At 35.7% G+C, this 19696-nt stretch overlaps 1 protein-coding gene and 1 pseudogene across 3 annotated transcripts in view; one reads left to right on the forward strand and one right to left on the reverse strand.

Annotated features, from left to right (window-relative positions):
* Positions 1-19696, reverse strand: part of GRIA2 (glutamate ionotropic receptor AMPA type subunit 2) — a 145952-nt gene that overhangs the window by 92745 nt on the left and 33511 nt on the right. The window lies entirely within an intron of this gene.
* LOC114210093 (ubiquitin-ribosomal protein eL40 fusion protein pseudogene) lies at positions 18392-18986 on the forward strand (annotated as a pseudogene).

Below are 19696 nucleotides of genomic sequence, written 5' to 3' on the forward strand. Positions count from 1 at the left end.
AATGAAAACATCCTTCAAAAGGCCGCCACATACTGTGGTATACCCACTGGAACAGTACACGGCAGTGACAATGAGTATTTTCATTTTTTTAAATTTCATTGTTTCCATCTAGAACTATATCTCAAAACATATTGAGTATGAGAAAACCAAGTTACAGGAAATGGATAATTTGCTTACATAAAGGTAAAAGAAACTATGCTCTTTTTAAAAAGCAAACGTAAAAGTGGTAAAAACACAATGAAATTTATAGAAATGAGAAACATCAAATTTGAGACAGCTACTGTGAGGGCATACACAGGGGAGGAGGCTCAAGGATTTGAACCTTCCTAGTAATGTTTTATCTCCTTAGCTGGGTGCTGTGTATAAGGATGTCTGCTATAATAGGGCTGTATAATTTTTTATACATCTGATATATTTATTAACATGTTTTAAATGAATAACAGATGCTTTGGAGATCTCAGACTTATAAAAAAAACCTTGGTTAAAGTTACCAAGGATCAGATGAGGAACAGAAAACACATCATATCAAATGTAAACCCACTAAAGTCGACACAGAGAGAGCTTAATGTCACTTGTAGTGTCCTAATTAGTGGGGTTTTTTTTTGTTTCGTTCTCAATAAAGTAACAGCCAAGCTATGTTAAGAAAGAAATGCCGACTAGTTAATTAAGTGCACTAGCTGGCCCAGTTCTCCTTCTCGTGCAACATCAAATTCTCTCAAATCTGTGCTTCAGAAGAATCATAAATTATGTCTTGTCAATTATCTTCTGGGTCATTCCACTTACAGTTAAACTGATAAATGTCAAGTTGCTTTTGTGTTAGAGAAATCTGAGATCCACTTTTCTGCAGGAATCTCCAGTTTTTTTATTAAATATAAATGTATTATACTGATGCCACAATATTAAAAACTCTCCAGCAGGGCACCAGGGTGGCTCAGTTGGTTAGGAAACTGCCTTCGGCTCAGGTCATGATCCCGGATTCCCAGGATCCAGTCCCACGTAGGGCTCCCTGCTCAGCAGGGAGTCTGCTGCTCAGCAGGGAGTCTGCTACTCCCTCTGACCCTCCCCCTTCTCATGCTCTCGTTCTCTCTCTCTCTCTCTCTCAAATAAATAAATAAAATATTTTTATTAAAATATAAAAAATAAAAACTCTCCAGCATCACTCAAGAATGAATATTTATTATTAGAAACTAAGTTATTAAGTATTAATTAATGACTACTCTAAACCTTCGCTTTTGGAGAAGGATTTCATATTGCTTTGATTTCATGTCTCCTCTTTGACCTTACACTAGAATCTCAGGGTAATAATGTAAATCTTACTCTCCCTATTTTACAGGTAAAGATTTGACTGATTTTCCATAAAAATACTGATGTGAGTTTCTTAATTTACTTCAAAAAGCACACTAATTTCTAATAACTTTTAAAATAAGAGGTCCAAAGTGAAAATATGAGACTAAATTAGCTAAATGTAAAGTAGCTAAATCTGTGAAATGAGAGTCACAAAATGAGGAAATTTTAAAGATTTTTATTTATTTATTTGTCAGAGAGAGAGAGAGAACAAGCAGGGGGAGCAGCAGAGGGAGAGGAAGAAGCAGGCTCCTCACTGAGCAGGGAGCCCGATGTGGGACTCAATCCCAGGACCCTGGAATCATGACCTGAGCCGAAGGCAGACGCTTAACGACTGAGCCACCCAAGCATCCCAAAATGAGGAAATTTTAGAAAACGGTAAACAACATTAAAGACATTAGGAAGGTTTATTTCCACATACAATCAAACTGGTCGAGATAAATTAGACATAGCTCTTGCGCATGTAATGACAGTGACTCAGATGGATTTTTGCACCAAAGAAGTTGTTTTTGCTCATTAAGGGTTAATTTAATTTAGTTTAATTGGCATTTATAGTTCCAATATTATAAATAACTTAATACTTAGTACTTAGGCAATAGCACATTAATTATAATTGCCTTTGTGAGTATTTATCACATTCACTACGAGCCTAACATTTCAGGCCTCAGATTGTTCAGGGAGGAGATTTGCCTCTGCTCCTAGAAGGACACCATTTTCCCCTCAGACATGACTTTACAAATTTATTTTGCTGTCATCACTACATTATGCATAAACAAAATTAAGTCAAAACAGCATTCCATTTGAGTGGTTCTTAACAACAGCTTGGAGGGTATTCTGGGACCTTAAGGGAGATTTTTTAATGGAATTTAGGATGTCTAGATTGTAGATATTTCAATGGTTTAAACTCCTGCTCTTCACAATGAAAAGCCTAAATATTTTGTAAAACATTGGTTTTTCTAAGGTATTTCCTTGACATATATTTAAAGTTATGAAAGAGAAGACTTTAAATGTATAAAGCAAACTAGAAGTGAAAAAAGTAGTTGACCCAGTTTGTTTTTTGACCTTTTTATGAAATTGGCCTATTCTTTTGAGTCTCAATTCATATATATTTTCTGGGCCCAGGCCAATGTAATGATTGAAGCTGAATGTTGTTCTACACAGGCATATGAAGAGATGTTGATTGTGATATCTTGTTTGGGGTTTTTGTAAATTTTCAATAACATATTTTGTGGAAGAAGCAGAGCCTACTTCAAAAACAAAAGTACTGCTACTAAAATGGCACATCCTCCTCATTCCCACCCCCTGGCCCAAAGGACAAACCCCTGCTACCTACTTTTGTCTTTTTAATTTGTCTTTTTGTAATTAGCTTGGACTGAAATGTACAGAGGCAGTTCAAAATGAATTTTCTATGAAAATAAACGGGCTGAGAAGGCTACTCAACTGCAAATATGTAGCATGTCTAAACAAAAAGAAAGCAGACCCAAGGACCCAAAAAGCAGAGCCAAGCATAACAGAGAGCAATGAATTAAGGAAACCCCCAGGAAGCAGGATGACCCAATAAAGAACATTCCATACTCCTGGAGCATATGCCGGCTAGATTTCAGCAATGCTAAGGACCAGTAATTTCTTTGTGCCTTTTGTTCATCCAGTTATTGAGTTACGGAGATTTTCCTGTCCCTTTCAAAATTGATGTCAGGTGTGGATGTAGAGGAGGAAGAGGGAGAAAATGTAAATCATCTTCTTAGTTCCCAGTTCTCTGGTTAAAGAAAATCTCTACCCAAAGAGCTTCTCTGCCTATGAATCTGATGTAGATGATGAGATCATGGCCTTGGAGCTTGATGCCATGGTTGGATGAGACTGAAGGTTTTGGAAAGGGATGAATGCATTTTGCACATGAATCACTGGAGCCAGAGGGCAGACTGGAATAGACTGTTACACCAATGGATCCAAATAAATCACGCCCCCTGTTACTTATGCTCATGTGCAGTTCCCTCCCTCCTTCACTCGGGCATGGCATATGCCTTGCTTTGGTCTGTAGGCTATGAGCAAAGATAATGCATGCACTTGCACACTGAGGCTTGCCATCTTAGAACATTGTGCCAAGACTGTGTGTGAAGAAGTGTAGCCTCACTGAAGTAGTACTTCTATGGAATATTAACAAAATTACGTGTTATTTTTAAAAACAATACAAAATAAACTGTTGTGAGGTCAGCACAGAGGAGCAAAAGAGAGATGGCACGAACACTGGAACCAGAAAGAATGGTTTGCTTGTGCGCACAGGACCCAAGTGGCCAAGTCCCGGGGTGGCCAGGTGGCCAAGTCATCTGGCTGTTTTTCAGGGTTCCTTTAGTTTGCCAGTGTCCCTTTTGTAATTACCAAGAAGAAATCCCAATGGCCCTGGCCACTTGTGGCTGCTGGGTTTGCTCCGTGGCCCCCTCAATAGTGTAGGGGATTTCTCCCATCCCAAGACCTGGCCTCAGCCCCACTGACCCTTTTCTAAAGCTGACCATGTCCCAGGTAGGGCTGCTCACAGTAGTGGCAGAGGCTGGCTGGAGCGGAGAGGTACAGAGGCGGTTGGGCCAGAAAACTCTTGTCAGTACTCTTGTTTGGTTCATGGCATAAATTCTTGTCCTCTCTTAAAGAATTTCAATAAAACATTTCAAACACACAGACACACACACACAGACACACACACACACACACACACACACACACAAGAACAGAGAGCCAGTCATCCCATTTATTCCAACTGAGCTCACTAACAGAACCTGGGCAAGACAAGATGAAGAAACTCACTGCCCACCTATACAATCATGAAAACAAAACAGTTGTTGTTTTAATCCATTGATTTCTTTAGGGGCAACAAAAAGCTATTAATTTTTTTATAGGCAGCAATACAATATATAATTGATACAAACACCTCTTCCTTATCACTGCTGTTTATTGTTGAACATTGTCCAAGACACTTAGAAATTTTCCTGAGGTTGCTTTGGATACTACTTCTTCTTTACTTTTTTTCTATTTTCATCCTAAGGGATTTCAGTAAGCTCTCTTTTTCTCTGACTCTTCAACTCATAAGCTTTATAGTTCCTTGATATCTTCAATAATAAGAGCATTCATCTTCCAAATACTTTGCTATTTGTAAGCATGGCCATATCTTCAGCCAAACAACAATCCAAATATTCTATTTATTTATGTGCTCAAAAGTTTTTAAGTATAAAGGAGATCATTTCAACAACAAATATTTTATCAATGATATAAGTCATCAGATGACTTCTGGAGATGTCACTGTTCTAATCCTAAATACATTGGTAATTTAATGTAACATAAGAGAACATTTTAGGGTAAGACAAACTTGGAATAAAAAGGCAGGTTTGATGATATCCTTGTGTGTACAAAGAAAGTTGATGTGAGACAAAAAAAAGGCAGGTTTGAAATGAAAAAAATTGTATGTATGGTGATGGATATTAACTAGATTTATCGTGGTAATCATTTTGCAATGTATACAAATATTGAAATGTTATGCTGTACATCTGGAATTAACATACTGTTATATGTCAATTATTCCTCCATTTTAAAAAAAGATACTATTAAAAAATTTAGGCACAAAGAAAGTACATTCTTTTCTCAAACTGAATATAAGATGTAGATGTTCCAGAAGAAGCTTTGAGTCTCATAATTTCTAAATAAATTTAAATTCAACTAAGCTAAAAAAATGCCAGCTTTGGCATTGATTAACAAAGTAAATTTTAATTATCTTATGTATAAATAGTGAAAACTATAAGACTCAATAGCAAGATGTTAATATTATTATACTTATTCATATAATTACTTTAAATCATCCAATCCTATTTTAGAAATGTAATTGAATAAAAAAAGTGTTTGAATAAATAAGCAAATTAATAAATGGGTTTTCAGCCCTATCTTCCTCCTTGCAAATAAGTTTATATTTAAACATAAGGATGGTCATATAAAAGTATAGGTTGAGTTCAAATGTGAATCTCTGACTTGATGAAAGGACTACCTAATTTGGTGCTTAAAAAACTATTTGATGTCTGACTTTATTAATTAATTACCACTATTTGATTTTGATCATTTGCCCTCCATATACCTCCCTGATTCCTTATTTGTAAATACCATTAGCTACCTCACAGTGTTGTAGTGAAATCTAAGTATGAAAAATAACAAAAAGCTATTAAAATAAAAACTCACAGATGATTGGCCTACCACATTATGAAAACTTGAATTTTCCTGAATCTATGTTTAATTTGCAGATAACAAAATTAAGACCTCTAAAAAGCATTCCTTCTAGGACCAAAAAGCATTTTTTGCAATACCAGAACATAGGAACCTCCTAGGGCTAACCAGTTATAAATCGTCTATGTTCCTCTATTCTAATATGTTTAGGTCTCATTAAAATGAATCAAATATCGCTTTTCTAAAGTGAGAGAGTTTATTAGTGTTTGAAAATAAAAATACCTCCTGGAAATGAATGGCTCGTTTTTAAAGTGTATACTCCAAAAGAAAAATAAATTGTAATTCCCTATAATGTACAATGTTCTTTCAACCCACCAAAAGAATCACCAGTCTTTCCAATTCCCCATGCATCCAACTCCCTGTCTTCACTACAGACTAACTCCTATGCATGCTCCAAGATGAACCTTAATGGTTTTACTTCCCATCTGAACTCTTTTCTGACATTCGATCCAAGTCCCAAGGCCCCAGCACTGCCAGAGCACTTTAAGTTACCCTTGACTGTAACGGTGTCACAGTCTAATAATCAGTTTACTTGCATGTTTTTCTGGCAGATTATGAGTTGGAGCCAAAAAGTATATATTTCACTGTTTTCATCTCCAATTCCTAACATGAGAAATGGCCTAGAATAGTGGTCTGAAAAGGTTTAAAAATCTTGAATTATGAAATGAAATAAAGAGCAAATAAAAGCCATATATCTTAAAAACTAAGGAAAAATATGACCCAATCTCTGACACATTTTAAATCTTCAAAAATTTTTAACACAAATTGAGCCTCTTGAGTTCCTTGCCAAAAAGAAACCTGAAAGCACAACTGTGGAGGCTGCCGGGTGGTGTGTTCTCAGTATGAGCCAATACCTTGAAGCTAATGGCATATTGCCTTTTGGAGCACCAAAACTTCCAGGTGTCTCTAAGACACTCATTACATGGAACATGTGCCAAGTTCCTGAAAATGCACAAGGCAAAGGATAGAAGCACTTGAAATAGTTTATACCCAAATAAGTAAGAATATTTCTTCACTGGGAAAAAAAATGAAAACCGTGTCTGTATAAGCCATCATCATCATCATCATCATCATCATCATTGAGTTAAATCTGATTCTGACAGATATCAGCTCACTTAGAAAGTCTCCTGAGCCAGATAAAGCTCTGACCCTCATTCAGGAAACCCAATATTATACATGAATTTAAAAGTTATACACATTAAAAAATAAATAAATAAAAGTTACACACATTAAAAGAGCAGTATTTGAATTAATTATGGAAAGAGTTTGTACTTATAAGAGGAATTTTATCAAAATCACTTTAATAGAGCTTCTTAAGAAGCTACCTTTAATGGGAGAAGTCAGATCTTAATATAAAAAAGTTCTGAATTATAAAAGATAGAATACTATGGATTTAATTATAAAGAATTGATGGGCCCACTTTTCAAGATCCTTTTATATGCACATAAAGAAAAGCTCAAAAGTATATCACGCATTATCCATCTTAGTAAAAAAGGTACCTATGTTGCATAAAAGTTGTAGATGCCAAAATTAAATTTCTACATAACTGAAATTTATAAACATATTTAAATTTAAAAAATTTATAAATGTAAGAAATCTTAAGAAATCTACAAATGTATTTCAGAAAATGGAATGCCAATTCATGATTTGATATCTGAAGGATAATATACTCATTAAATACTGAAACACCTGGACTTGTATAAGTCTACTGCTAAGAAAAAAAAAATTGAAACTTCATATCATGCCTCTGAAGATGCTCTAATAGTGATGACAATAAGTAGTTCAGGCCAGGGAGATCTTGGCCAAGTTACTTAAACTTTTAGGTCATAAGTTTTCTAATTTATAAAAAGAGTAGTTGTTACAGATAGTTTCTTAATGCCTTCAAATTATAAGAGTCAGATTAAATTCTTGTGTTTGAGAACTGTCTTTGGAAGCATAGATGAGACTTTAATGAACAGCTACTGTAACCTCTGTCTACCTTAGAGCATAATTAGGACATAAAGATACCTTGGTGCTTCATCTTTTCCTTTCTTCCAAGTAGGGAACCTAATTTTGGGCTGTCCTCCTTGATTCTAACAATGCTTCTGTCTTACTACTTTTTCTTTCATCCACTTTCCCATGTGGCATCAGACGTGATGAGAGTATTGATTCAATAAGAAGTGAAGAGAGAATAGAATCACACTAATTGAATGATCCATACCCACTTTCATCACTAAACGAAAGCCTACATTACATTTGTGTATATATACATATATATGTGCATGTATACATATATGATGGATCACATGGGGTACTTCTCTCTTCTAATTCTCTCCAACAAATACTCATACCTATATTTTCTAAATTGAGAAAAAAGAAAAGAACTACTTATGTGGCTATGTAGCTATTATATGATCTTTTTTCCCTCAGTTTTAAATTCCTTTCTTCTTTTCTAATTTTTTCACAAATCATTATTAAGAAAAGGAAACTTGTACTCTAGAAAAAAAAATAGATCCTGAATTTAAAAGTGAGTAATAATGCAAGTGGAATACTAAATATGATCTAGTGGAGTAACAAACTTGATTACTCACAAAACAAATTATAGGTTTTTTTAGAAAAGAAATTTTTCCTGGAGTATAAACACTGCTCCCCAGTAATTTAAATAGAAGTATTGAGTTCAGTTTAAAATTGCTTTGCATTGGAGCACCTGGGTGGTTCAGTCCATTAAGAGTCTGCTTTCGGCTCAAGTCATGATCCCCGCTGAGCAGGGAGCCCATTTCTCCCTCTCTCTCTGTCTGCCTCTCCCCCAGTTTGTGCTCTCTCTTTCTCTGTCAAATAAATGAATAAAATCTTTAAAATAAATAAATAAATAAAATTGCTTTGGGTTTTACTTAAAATGCCATTTCAACAAAGCCAGTACTACAGTTTTTGGCATAACAACAAGAACAAAGACATCAAGTTCTATACTTATGTTAATACATCTATTTTAATATTTCATAAAACTATCATTAGGTAGATCTTTTATTTTCACTATGAGGGAATTGAGACATAGCTGGGTGAAGTAATCTGCCCAAAGACACATATCTAGTAAGCCACAAAACTAAGATTCTAATATAGGCAGTGGGCTTCCTTTTTTCAGTAATATTTTATACTATTAACTTTTAAGGCATGAAAACATATGAAATAGCAATCCCATACCAGAAAAACCACAGTTCTCCTTAGGCCATATGTAATTTGTTATCTGAGACTCATGTGGAAGAACAACTTTGTGAAATCATGTGAAGCCAATATGCCAAATATTCACTATAACCTTGAGCAATTCAAAGACTACTAAAGACCTAGCTCGTTCATGAATCCCCTTTAATCTATTTGTATTTTCACATTGTCTCACCCCTTTGGTTAATATTTCATTAATTTAAAACAGACTGTTTAAAGTAGTATTTCTTTTGATTTTCCCCAATCTCTTTCTTTGTGTTTCAAGGGTGTCCTCTAATTGTAATATTATGAAATTTGGCGAATAAGTTCATGTTTATTCTCTTCCAAGTCTTATAAACTTTGATCATTTCTCCTTTCAACACTTTGACTTTCCATACAAAGAGTTCTTTTAAACGCAGTAGATAAAAAATTCAAGAGTTGAGACAGTTTCAATTTCAAAGTCCTAAAATTTCAAAGGGATCCAGAAACTTGTTATCCATCCATGTCAAGAAGAATTTTAAAGAAAATGTTTTTAAAGTTAAAAAGTTCTGATTTGGAGATAGTCTCAATTCTCATAAATGACACTGGAAAGAAAGTCCCAAGGACAAATGCACTATGTCCATTTCTTAAAAGCTCTAAAGAAAGAAAAAAACCATGACCACTCATATATTTCCCAAGTCAGAGGCATCTTCATATCTTAAAATTTTAGTATATAAGACTTAAAAATGGCATGTATTACATGGAGCACTGGGTGTTATACACAAACAGTGAATCATGGAACACTACATCAAACACTAATGATGTACTAAATGGTAACTAACATAACCAATAAAAAAAAAAAGAAAGGAAAATTTAAAAAAGAAAAAAACTTAAAAAAAGACTTAAAATGCCATTAATGTTAATTAGAATGATATGAATAACAGCAGCAAAATGATAGGTCTTTGATGACAAAATGCTTGTATTAATCTCTTCCGGAATTAGTGATGCTGTTTTTCACAGCATTCCCACTCTTTAGATTTGAAAAATTTTAAAAATATTTTTAGCACAAAACTACCATCCTCTTTCTCTTAGATTTTCAAAATTTTCTTTATTTTTTTAACTGGTCCCTTCTGTCCAAGTCTCTAGAAAAAAAACAAAAACAAACTTGCTCAATGTCTCAGACTCCTCCATCCTCACTTCTCTCCTGCAGTCTAACATCTTCAAATAAATTCATGGCCCACGTGCCATCTCCACCTGCTTGCTTCCAACCCTTCATTAGCATGCCCCAACAGGTCGATGAAACTTTATGAAACTCATTGCTCAGATCTCCAACTGTCCTGTTGCTCCTTCCCACAAGTCTGCTGACCACCCTCTCCTCCTGATCTCTCAGTAGCATTCCAGAGAGATCCTTATAACCTGTTTGAAACTGGTTTTACTTGCCATAAGCATTTTTTCCCATCTCCCTAAATGCTTCTTCTGTCACCTCTGACCTTTCACCTTCTCTCTACCCTTAAATGTTGGTGTTCCTTGGATTCTGTCCTAAGCATACTTTTCTTTTAAACCACATTCTCTCTTTAGGCACCTTCATTCATAATCATACCTCCAATTATGTCTATGGAGAAAACAGCAAAATCTCTATCTTCAATAGCAAAATCTCTTACTCCTGAATCCCAGACCATATATCCAATTGCTTTTAGACAACTTCAGTTGGATGTTTCATAGGACTTTAATTTCAATAAATGATTCTAAAACTGAGCTCATCATTCTTCCTTCAGAACCTTCTTTTCTTCCATTGTGAGCTAATTCAATAAATAGCAATCTTAAGTTGTTCAAGACAGAAAGCATATCCTTATTTTCTTCTACCTCATCCTCTACCTCGAATCTACCTTGAATCAATGTCAATTTGACAATGACCATATCTTGTCAAATAGGCCTTCTAAATATCATCCAAATCTGACTTCCCTTCATGCCTGCCTACTTTCCTAGTCCAAATCACCATTATTATTATCCTAGAGTTTCACCCCATTCTCCATGTTACAGCCACAGTGATCTTATTTATAATTTAATTCTGAATTATGCTTAAATTTTCCTGATTAAAGTTGTTCAAAGTCTGTCTATTGCAGTTATTTTAGATTCCCAAATCCTTACGAGGCCTTGTGTGATTTAGCCACTGATTTCCTCATAAAAATCTCTCATTTACTTTCTATGTTCTAGTTTGTGATGGACCACTGACCACAACTTCTTGGTCACTCTTTCCATAAAAGATTTAAGTATACTTCTCCTCTTGAATATGAACACATTTGGGACACCTGCGTGACTCAGTCTTTAAGCATCTGCCTTCGGCTCAGATCATGATCCCAGGGTTATGGGATAGAGCCCCACATCGGGCTCCCTGCTCAGCAGGAAGCCTGCTTCTCCCTCTCCCACTTCCCCTGCTTGTGTTCCCTCTCTCCTGTCTCTTTCTGTGTTAAATAAATAAAATCTTAAAAAAATAAAAAATAAAAAATTTAAAAATTGAATATGAATTCACTCTGTGGCTGCTTAGCCAACAGAATACAGAAGTGATGTTGTATAAATCCCTGACCTAGTCTTAAAGAAAACTGGCAGAATTGTTTCCTCTCCCTTAAAACATTCATTCTTGGGACACTCTTTGGAATGCAGCCATTATGCAGTTAGAAGCCTGTCACATGGTGCACCAGCTAACAAACAGCACCAACTGCCAGTCATAAAAGTGAGCCATCTTAGATTTTCTAGTGGCATGAAGCTCAGCTGAATTTATATGGGCAGAAGAATTGCTCAGCTGATGCCAGTAAACCTACAAAATCGTAAGAGATAATGAAATAATTGTTGCTTGAAGCCGCCAAGTTTTGGGCTGGTTTGTGATACAACAGTAAATTATAGGAACGATGTCTATATTTCAATCTTACCTACATTCCAATTCACAGAGACAGAACCTATGTTTTGCTTACTTACCACCATATTTCCAATGCCTACCAGGGTTTCTGGTCTGCCAGTGGGTGCCCAATTAATATTTATTGGTCGATTTATCTAATAAATAGATGAAAAGATAAAATTTTAGTATCTTATTTCAATGAGGGCAATATGCCCAATGTTTAAAAATTCTGAGTTAGGTCAGACTTTATGAATGAAATCATACCTCTCCTGCTGAGTGATCTGCTGAGTGATCAAGAAAATGTTGTGTAAACTCTATGTGCCTCAAGTTTGATTATCTACAAAGTGGGGTAGAGTTGTTTTAAGAATTCAATGAGATAACACAGACATAAAAGAGTGAATGGTATATCGAGGCTCCCAGTGGAGAGTATTTATTATTAATTTATTGAAATGGTAAACTGTGAAACAGAGAAATAGTAATAGCTTTTCTGAGTTTCTTTACTAGTTGGCTGCAGAGCTGGGACTAGCAAGCTACTTTCTTCACCGACTGTCTTTTTTTCCTCACACCTTCCTATTTTTTGTTCTTTTTTTAAAAATGTCTCCATCACCTATGGTAGGCAGAAAAATAGTCCCTCAAAGAATCCCATTTCCTAATTCCTGGAATCTATGAATATGTTAGGTTACAAAGCAATGAAGAATTAAGATTGCAGATGGACTTACGGATGTTTGCTAATCATCTGATTTTGAGATGGGGAGATTTTCCTGGATTAATCAGGTGTTCCAGTGTAATTACAAGGGCCTTTATAAGTGGAAGAGGAATGCAGAAGAAGGAGAGCACCAGAGTGATACAATCTGAAAAATGCAAGAGCAATGAAAGAAAGACTTGACCTGCCATTGCTAGAGTTGAGAAGGAAGGACACCCGTGGAGGACTAGAGGTGGCCTCCAGCTGATGGACAAGGCAAGGAAATGGGTTTTCCGCTAGCAGCTCCAAAAAGGAATGCAACCCTGCTGACACCCTTAATTTTAGTTCATTGAGACTAATTTCAGATTCTGACCTAATAAATTTGGGATGTCTTAAACCATGAAGTTCACAGCAATTCATTACCACAGCAATAGAAAATGAATACATACCTCAATCTTTTTTTTTTTTAATTCATAAGCCTGCATGCAGTTCCAAAAACCAATACATTATACATTTTTCAAAGTGGTCCTTGGATATGTGATATTGAACTCAGATATTTCCATTTGGGGTCATTAAAATTCTATATTCCTTTGTTAATACATTTCACTACTGAAAGAGATGATAATACTTCCTTTCTTTGTAACCAACAGTAAAGTTCAAAATGGGAAAGGTAAAGAGAGAAAACTATTAGGAAAAAAAATAAAGTTAAACTTAATAATTCCAGGATTTTTGAATGGTAATTCCCACCAGAAAGATCAGTACCTATGACCTTGAGTGTCCTGGAGAAGGTAATTTCACCTCCCTAATCTCCAGTAAGACACTGGAACTATTGAATTGATTGCAATTATAATAAATGCTCACACAATCCATACTGTGTAGATACATTTTTTTTATAACAGCTAAATACCTCTGCCAAGGCGGCTAACCCAACACAATGACTATTAAATTGATTTAGGGCAACAAGATCCAGAAGGTGTCACACCTGTAAATGAACCTTTAACCATATGTTGTGATGTGTTTATATGCTAATCTCTTCAGAAGTAACAAAACCCTTGGATGCCACCTGGTTGGCCATATTTTCTGAATTAACTCCAATAAAATGGAATCAAATTATAATACATGAGGTCTGCATTCTTTAAATAGGAACAAGAATGTGAATGGATTATTTGGTGTATTAAGCTCTTAAACCACTTATAAAATACTTGAACCACTACAGAGAAAACTCTCCAAATGGAGATATCCAAAAAATAGAAATTATTTCATTTGAAACAGTCTAAATATTTATAATTTCTGTAAAGCAAATATAAAACAGTCATCCTCACATGTAATATTAGTGTCTGCTTATTGCTTTGGGTATTCACCAGGGAATGAGAAGTAGAAAAGAGAATGCCTTGGAAGAAACAAGGATGTAATATCAACTACTTTGAACTGAAGCACTTAATGTGGCGCATTTTATACTTCTCTATTCAAAGAAAATAACTGTGTAAGATTGTGACCTAGTTTGGGGAATCTTGCTATTCTTAGTTTACCTTGACAAATTTAAATGACAACCAGAAAAGTCACATTTTAAGTAAATATGTGTTAACTACTGTGGGCTAAATACATAAATAAGAGTTTACATTACCTGTCTCATATACAATAGTGTAACTCGGCTGCTGTTGGGAATTTGTTTTGTATGTCTTTTTCTCATCTAACTTAAATAACTTTGATCAGAATGAATCATTTTGGAAGTATAACATAAGTGGAAAAATAAAATGGAAGAGTTTCCTAAGAGGTTTTTGTGTAGTTTCTGTAGTTTTTATACCAGGCCTTTTTTGAGACGTTAATGAGAGTAGGATAAAAGGGTTGATTGACCTAAACAAGAATTGATTGTCTCTGCTAGTCAGTGAAAGAACAATACATACCAAGATATTCGTTTGGAGTCAAGACAAAAGGGAGTCAATTAAATCGTGGTTATAATAGATCCTAGTTCGGTGAATTAGGTCAAAATTAGGGGCACAGTTTAGAGAAAGGCTAGACTATAATTTAGAAGCCACATGGGCACTCAGGGTCCATTCCTGACACCTTTGAAGTATCAGAAATGATTAGCAAGATAACTTTGTTGGAAGCCCACCAATGGGCTTAGCAAAAAGTAATGGTCTTTTTGCTGATAACTCTGTTATAATTGGCCCAGAAACTGGTACAGGCATGGATTTAAAGTTAGAGCCAATCCAGCAGCAAAAGTTACTATTATTTGAGAAGGACAGGGACACAAAAAGATATCAAGGGATGAGAAATAATAGCCTATGGCTTTACTGATTAAAATGCAGCACTGATGTTTTCTCCAAACTTCCATATGAAGATTTAGATAATACGTTTACAAGGTCTTTTTATTTGTGAAGATCACAAATGAGTCCCCTATACAATGAGAACTTTTGACTCATAGAAGTTTGATACTTATAGTGCTCTCCAAGTCAGAACCAAAATATTAACATTATTTTTGGTCACAAAGAATTTCAAGTTATTAAAAAAAAACATTATCTAACATGGATAAAGTATGTGTATTTCCTAGCAAGAGATTTCACGTTACTTCAACAAGATTTTTGAGCACATAGTCAATAAGGTAGCATGGTACAATGGAAAGAAAAAAATAATTTTTGAAGTCCTATCAAAACTCAGGTCTTCCAGAGACTGATGCAGAAGCTGATTCAAAGGTAAAATCAAACATGAGTGAGACAAGAGATACAAGATAATACATTGCTTTTACAGAAAAGACACATATCTTCATAAAAATACTAAACACAAGAACAATGTAAATACATAAAGATTATATTCAATCAAGCTGGACTGGAAAATTACAAAGCAAAAGAAATGCCAGGAAGCTCTAGGAAATAAAAACTTTTGAAAAAGAAAAAACTCAATAATTCAACCAATCTAATTTCCACAAACTGTCTTGCAGCAAACTGGCTATGGCAAGCTTAGCATTTGGTGAATTAGAATATTTCCCTGCAAGTTACTAGCTGAATAATTTTAGTCAATTTACTTAACTCCTGAGTCCTTTTATTTGTTTTTTTTTTTTGATTGGTTGGTTTGTTGATGAGTGAAATGAAATAAAGTAGTACCTAGAGCATATTAGATGACAAAACATTTAATTCTCAAATATTAATATACACAAAGCAATGTAGATAAATATTATAGAACCAAGCTACAAATAAGATTCAGTACATGCTCACATTCTAAAAACTTAAAGATGAAAACCCATATATTAGATATTAAAGTACAACATTTTGTGCAAAAGGATATCAAGAGGAAAATAGATTGACTTAAAATTGCAGAATCTTGAACAGTATGGTTTTGGCTTGGATCCAAATGATGGATAGGAATTTTAGCAATGGAGATAAAACTAAAGGAAAGGACATCTCAACAAAGAAGATGGTAACAAAAGCCAGGGAGCTAAGGAGAGAAGGAACGAGAGGAGAGAGAGGAAGAGGAGGAATAGAGAACAGGAGAAGGAGAAGAGAAGGGGAGAGGGAGAAAGACAATGAAGAAGAGCAGGAGACCACTAACAATTTAGGGAGTATGAGAAAGACTCCTGGCTATCTCTCATCTGGTTTTCCCTTTCTTCCCTAGTATTAACAATTTTAACTATGCATATATTGGACTAGTATCAAGATCACATTTTCTAGCCTTCTATGCAACTGGTATGGCCAGGTTAGTAAGTGCTATTAAGTTCTGGCCAACGGCATTTAAGAGGAAATGGTTCGTGGAAATTCCAGAATTTGTTTCAAATGCAGAGTGTGTATTCTTCTTCCCCACTTCCTCTCTCATGCTGCTGGAGTGGAGACATGGTACCAAGTTACCACTGATCATGCTGGAAGGAGCAAAATGCTTCAGATGGTAGTGTCTGGGTTCCTCAATGACCACATCTGCAATCTGGGTTATTATGTGATGGAGAATTAAACTTTTATACTGGTTAAGTCACAATTATATGGGGTCTCTTTTACACAGAGCCAGATCCATATTGTAATTAACAGTATGAATTTAAAAATGGTAGGTAGTCTGATATGACTGAAGTACAGGATGTCTAGGAGAGAATTAGAATGGAAGGATGAGGCCAAAAAGTGAAGACTCTGAAAAGTCTAGACTGAGAAGACTGTATTATTTTCTATGCAATAAAAAGCCACAGATCACTTCTGAAAGGAGCAGGACGATCAAACATGTACATCAGGAAAATAAAGTGTGCAGAATGGATTATAAGGAAGAAAGACTGAACACAAAGACAATGAAGTCTCTGTTGTAACAAAAGTACGACACGGGTTTGTGGCCACACAAGTAAGAATAGGAATGAGGAGAAATGTTCCACCTTGGAGACAGAAATGACAGAATTGTGCAAGTATTTAAATTAGTAAGAAAGGGTTGTTCGTGAGCAAGAAGGACACATAAAACGTATAACTATAAACAAAGACAATCTTAATCAGGTTAAACGACAAGAAAAAAATCAAATTTTAAGTGACAACCGACTATGCAAGTGTGGAGTAATACAAGAGTTAGAGCTAGGTGTCTGCATCGGGTACTCTCACAAATAGGGACAGCAGTGGAAGACTTGGTAGTAAACAAAATGGACAAGGAAGATCATATAGAATTAAAATAAAGAGAACAGAAAACAAAATCATATGATGACATTGATTCTCTGAAATTATTTTTTTTAAGATTTTATTTATTTATTTGAGAGAGAGAGAGAGAATGAGAGATAGAGAGCACGAGAGGGAAGAGGGTCAGAGGGAGAAGCAGACTCCCTGCCGAGCAGGGAGCCCGATGTGGGACTCGATCCTGGGACTCCAGGATCATGACCTGAGCCGAAGGCAGTCACTTAACCAACTGAGCCACCCAGGTGCCCGTTTCTCTGAAATTATTTTAAAGCTTTATTCCTCCTCCAGGATTTAGGATGAATGGAACATAAGATTCATATCATCTTGAAACACCAAATGGCCTGTGAAATAATCTATCTGCAGAATGACAGAGTCATTGGTCCTCAGACCAACCCACTTTGTTATAGTTAAGGAAAGTGACATGTAAAGGGATAAAGTGACTTATCCAGGAGAGCTTTACTAAGATGACAGAATTCTCCAATCCCAGTGTGCCAGGCCATAATTTGATGCCCAGTGATTTGTAAACCCTAGTGAAAGGAATCTAAAGATGTTTCTCCTTCCCCTTCATGTCTTTATCTTTTAATTTTTCTTTGTTTCTTTCCGCTTCAGAACCTCTAGGAACTTGACAACTTTTCAAGAATCAGTAATATTCCATTAGCAAGATGCCACAGGATTGGCTTTTCATACTCTTCAACTGTATTGGATAAAATTATTTGTAGTAGAAAATTTAGCTTGTTTCCATAGTTACTCTTTTAATCAAATACATAATCTTAGCACTGTTTCAGATTAAAAGACCAATGACAAAAGAAAATTGTATTCGGGTCTCACCAGTAAAGCTGAGGCATTAAGACAAATGATACCTTTGAAATTAATCCTGTAGATTTTTACAAATTCATTGCTTTTCACATTGTTATTCCTTGCATTTCAATCAAGGAGAAAATTCAAACATCTATCATAAATAATATTTAGAGAAAGCAGCCAAAGGTTCATTGATCTTTGTAAGCAGTTAGACCTACATTCTTAAGAAACATTCACTCTTTCAGGCTCCAAAGCACTAAAGACAAAATCTCCCTTCAGTGATGTGAAAAAGCAAAATAAATCCATGAACAAATAACAACCTCAGAGAGCGATTAAACACTGAAAAGCAGAAAACATAAGATACACTTGAAAGCAACATGGCACAGTAAAAAGGCCATAGGGCCTGGCATGAGGGAATGATGGATCTGATCTTGGTTCTTCTATAGCATGTGACGTTAACCTCTCTGTGCCTCAGTCTCCTCATTCACAAAACGAAGGTCACTAGATCTATGGCAGTGCTTCCATAAGGAAAAAAAGAAACTAGCAGCTGATAATAGATGCAAAAAAAAAGCTCACTCATATAAGCATTTAAAGAACTTCTGATATGATAATAAAGAATGCATATGAAGGGGCGGCACCTCGGCGGTTTCCGGTTCCACCGCCCTCTTTTTCTTCAACGAGGTGGTCGAGTGGTTTGGTGGCGGCGGCCTTGCGGGTTCGCGCCAGCAGACGCAGAGATGCAGATTTTGTAAAGACCCTGACGGGCAAGACCATCACCCTCGAGGTCGAGCCCAGTGACACTATTGAGAATGTCAAAGCCAAAATCGAAGACAAGGAGGGCATCCCGCCTGACCAGCAGCGTCTGATTTTTGCGGGCAAACAGCTGGAAGATGGCCGTACTCTGTCAGACTATAATATCCAGAAAGAGTCCACCCTGCACTTGGTGCTTCGCCGCCGGGGTGGCATCATTGAGCCTTCCCTCCGCCAGCTGGCCCAGAAATATAACTGTGACAAGATGATCTGCCGCAAGTGTTACGCTCGCCTGCACCCCCGTGCTGTCAACTGCCGCAAGAAGTGCGGCCACACCAACAACCTGCGCCCCAAAAAGAAGGTCAAATAAGGCCCCTCCACCGGCTCTTCCTTTGCCCGCAGGGCAGCCTCCTGCCCGAGCCCCAAGGGCCTGGGGCCTCAATAAAGTTTCCCTTTCATTGACTGGAGCAGTAAAAAAAAAAAAAAAAAAAAAAAGAATGCATATGAAGAAAAAAAGTGTCTTTGAACACTAATTACCTGCCTAGATAATAGTTTAGCTCTTATTCAGTCACTTATTCACAAGGCGAAAATGTTTAAAAACTCAGAAGGTAACAAACATGATCAGGGATATTAGAGAAAACGCTTTTCCCTAATTCATCAAAACTAACAGAAAACGTTCCATAAGTGAATGAGAGAGTTGCTGATAATTTCTCTGAGATTTCTAGAATCTATTCCAGGACCTCCAAGATCAGTCTGTGAACTAAATCCTAATTGTTGTCCCAGACCCATATTAATTTCCTCCTCTTCAATGTTCATATTCCAGATTATCCCATTTTTTCCTTCTCTGACGTTACATATAGACATGTATTATACACCCATAATATTTTTATAAAAATAATCACAATATTTTATACTCAATATATGATGAAATTTATTCTCATTATATATAAAACTATATGTATTTTCATGACTGTACAAAAATATGTCAGATTGATTTGCTATCATTTGTTTAACTAATTCAGGCATCTCTGAAGTAACTCCTGCCAGCTTATAATTATTTGATCATTCAAACACTGCTTTGTACTATGGTTGTACTCTTTTTTTCTTTCCTTTACATTTTTTAAAAATTTTACAAGAATGTACTAGTGGTAAATGTAATTAGATTAACACATTGCCTGAATATAGTACACT

Source organism: Eumetopias jubatus, unplaced genomic scaffold (genome assembly GCF_037043125.1).
Source record: "Eumetopias jubatus isolate StellerSeaLion01/CBP00866 unplaced genomic scaffold, mEumJub1_p1.0 scaffold_2, whole genome shotgun sequence".
In the NCBI taxonomy this organism is placed as follows: domain Eukaryota; kingdom Metazoa; phylum Chordata; class Mammalia; order Carnivora; family Otariidae; genus Eumetopias; species Eumetopias jubatus.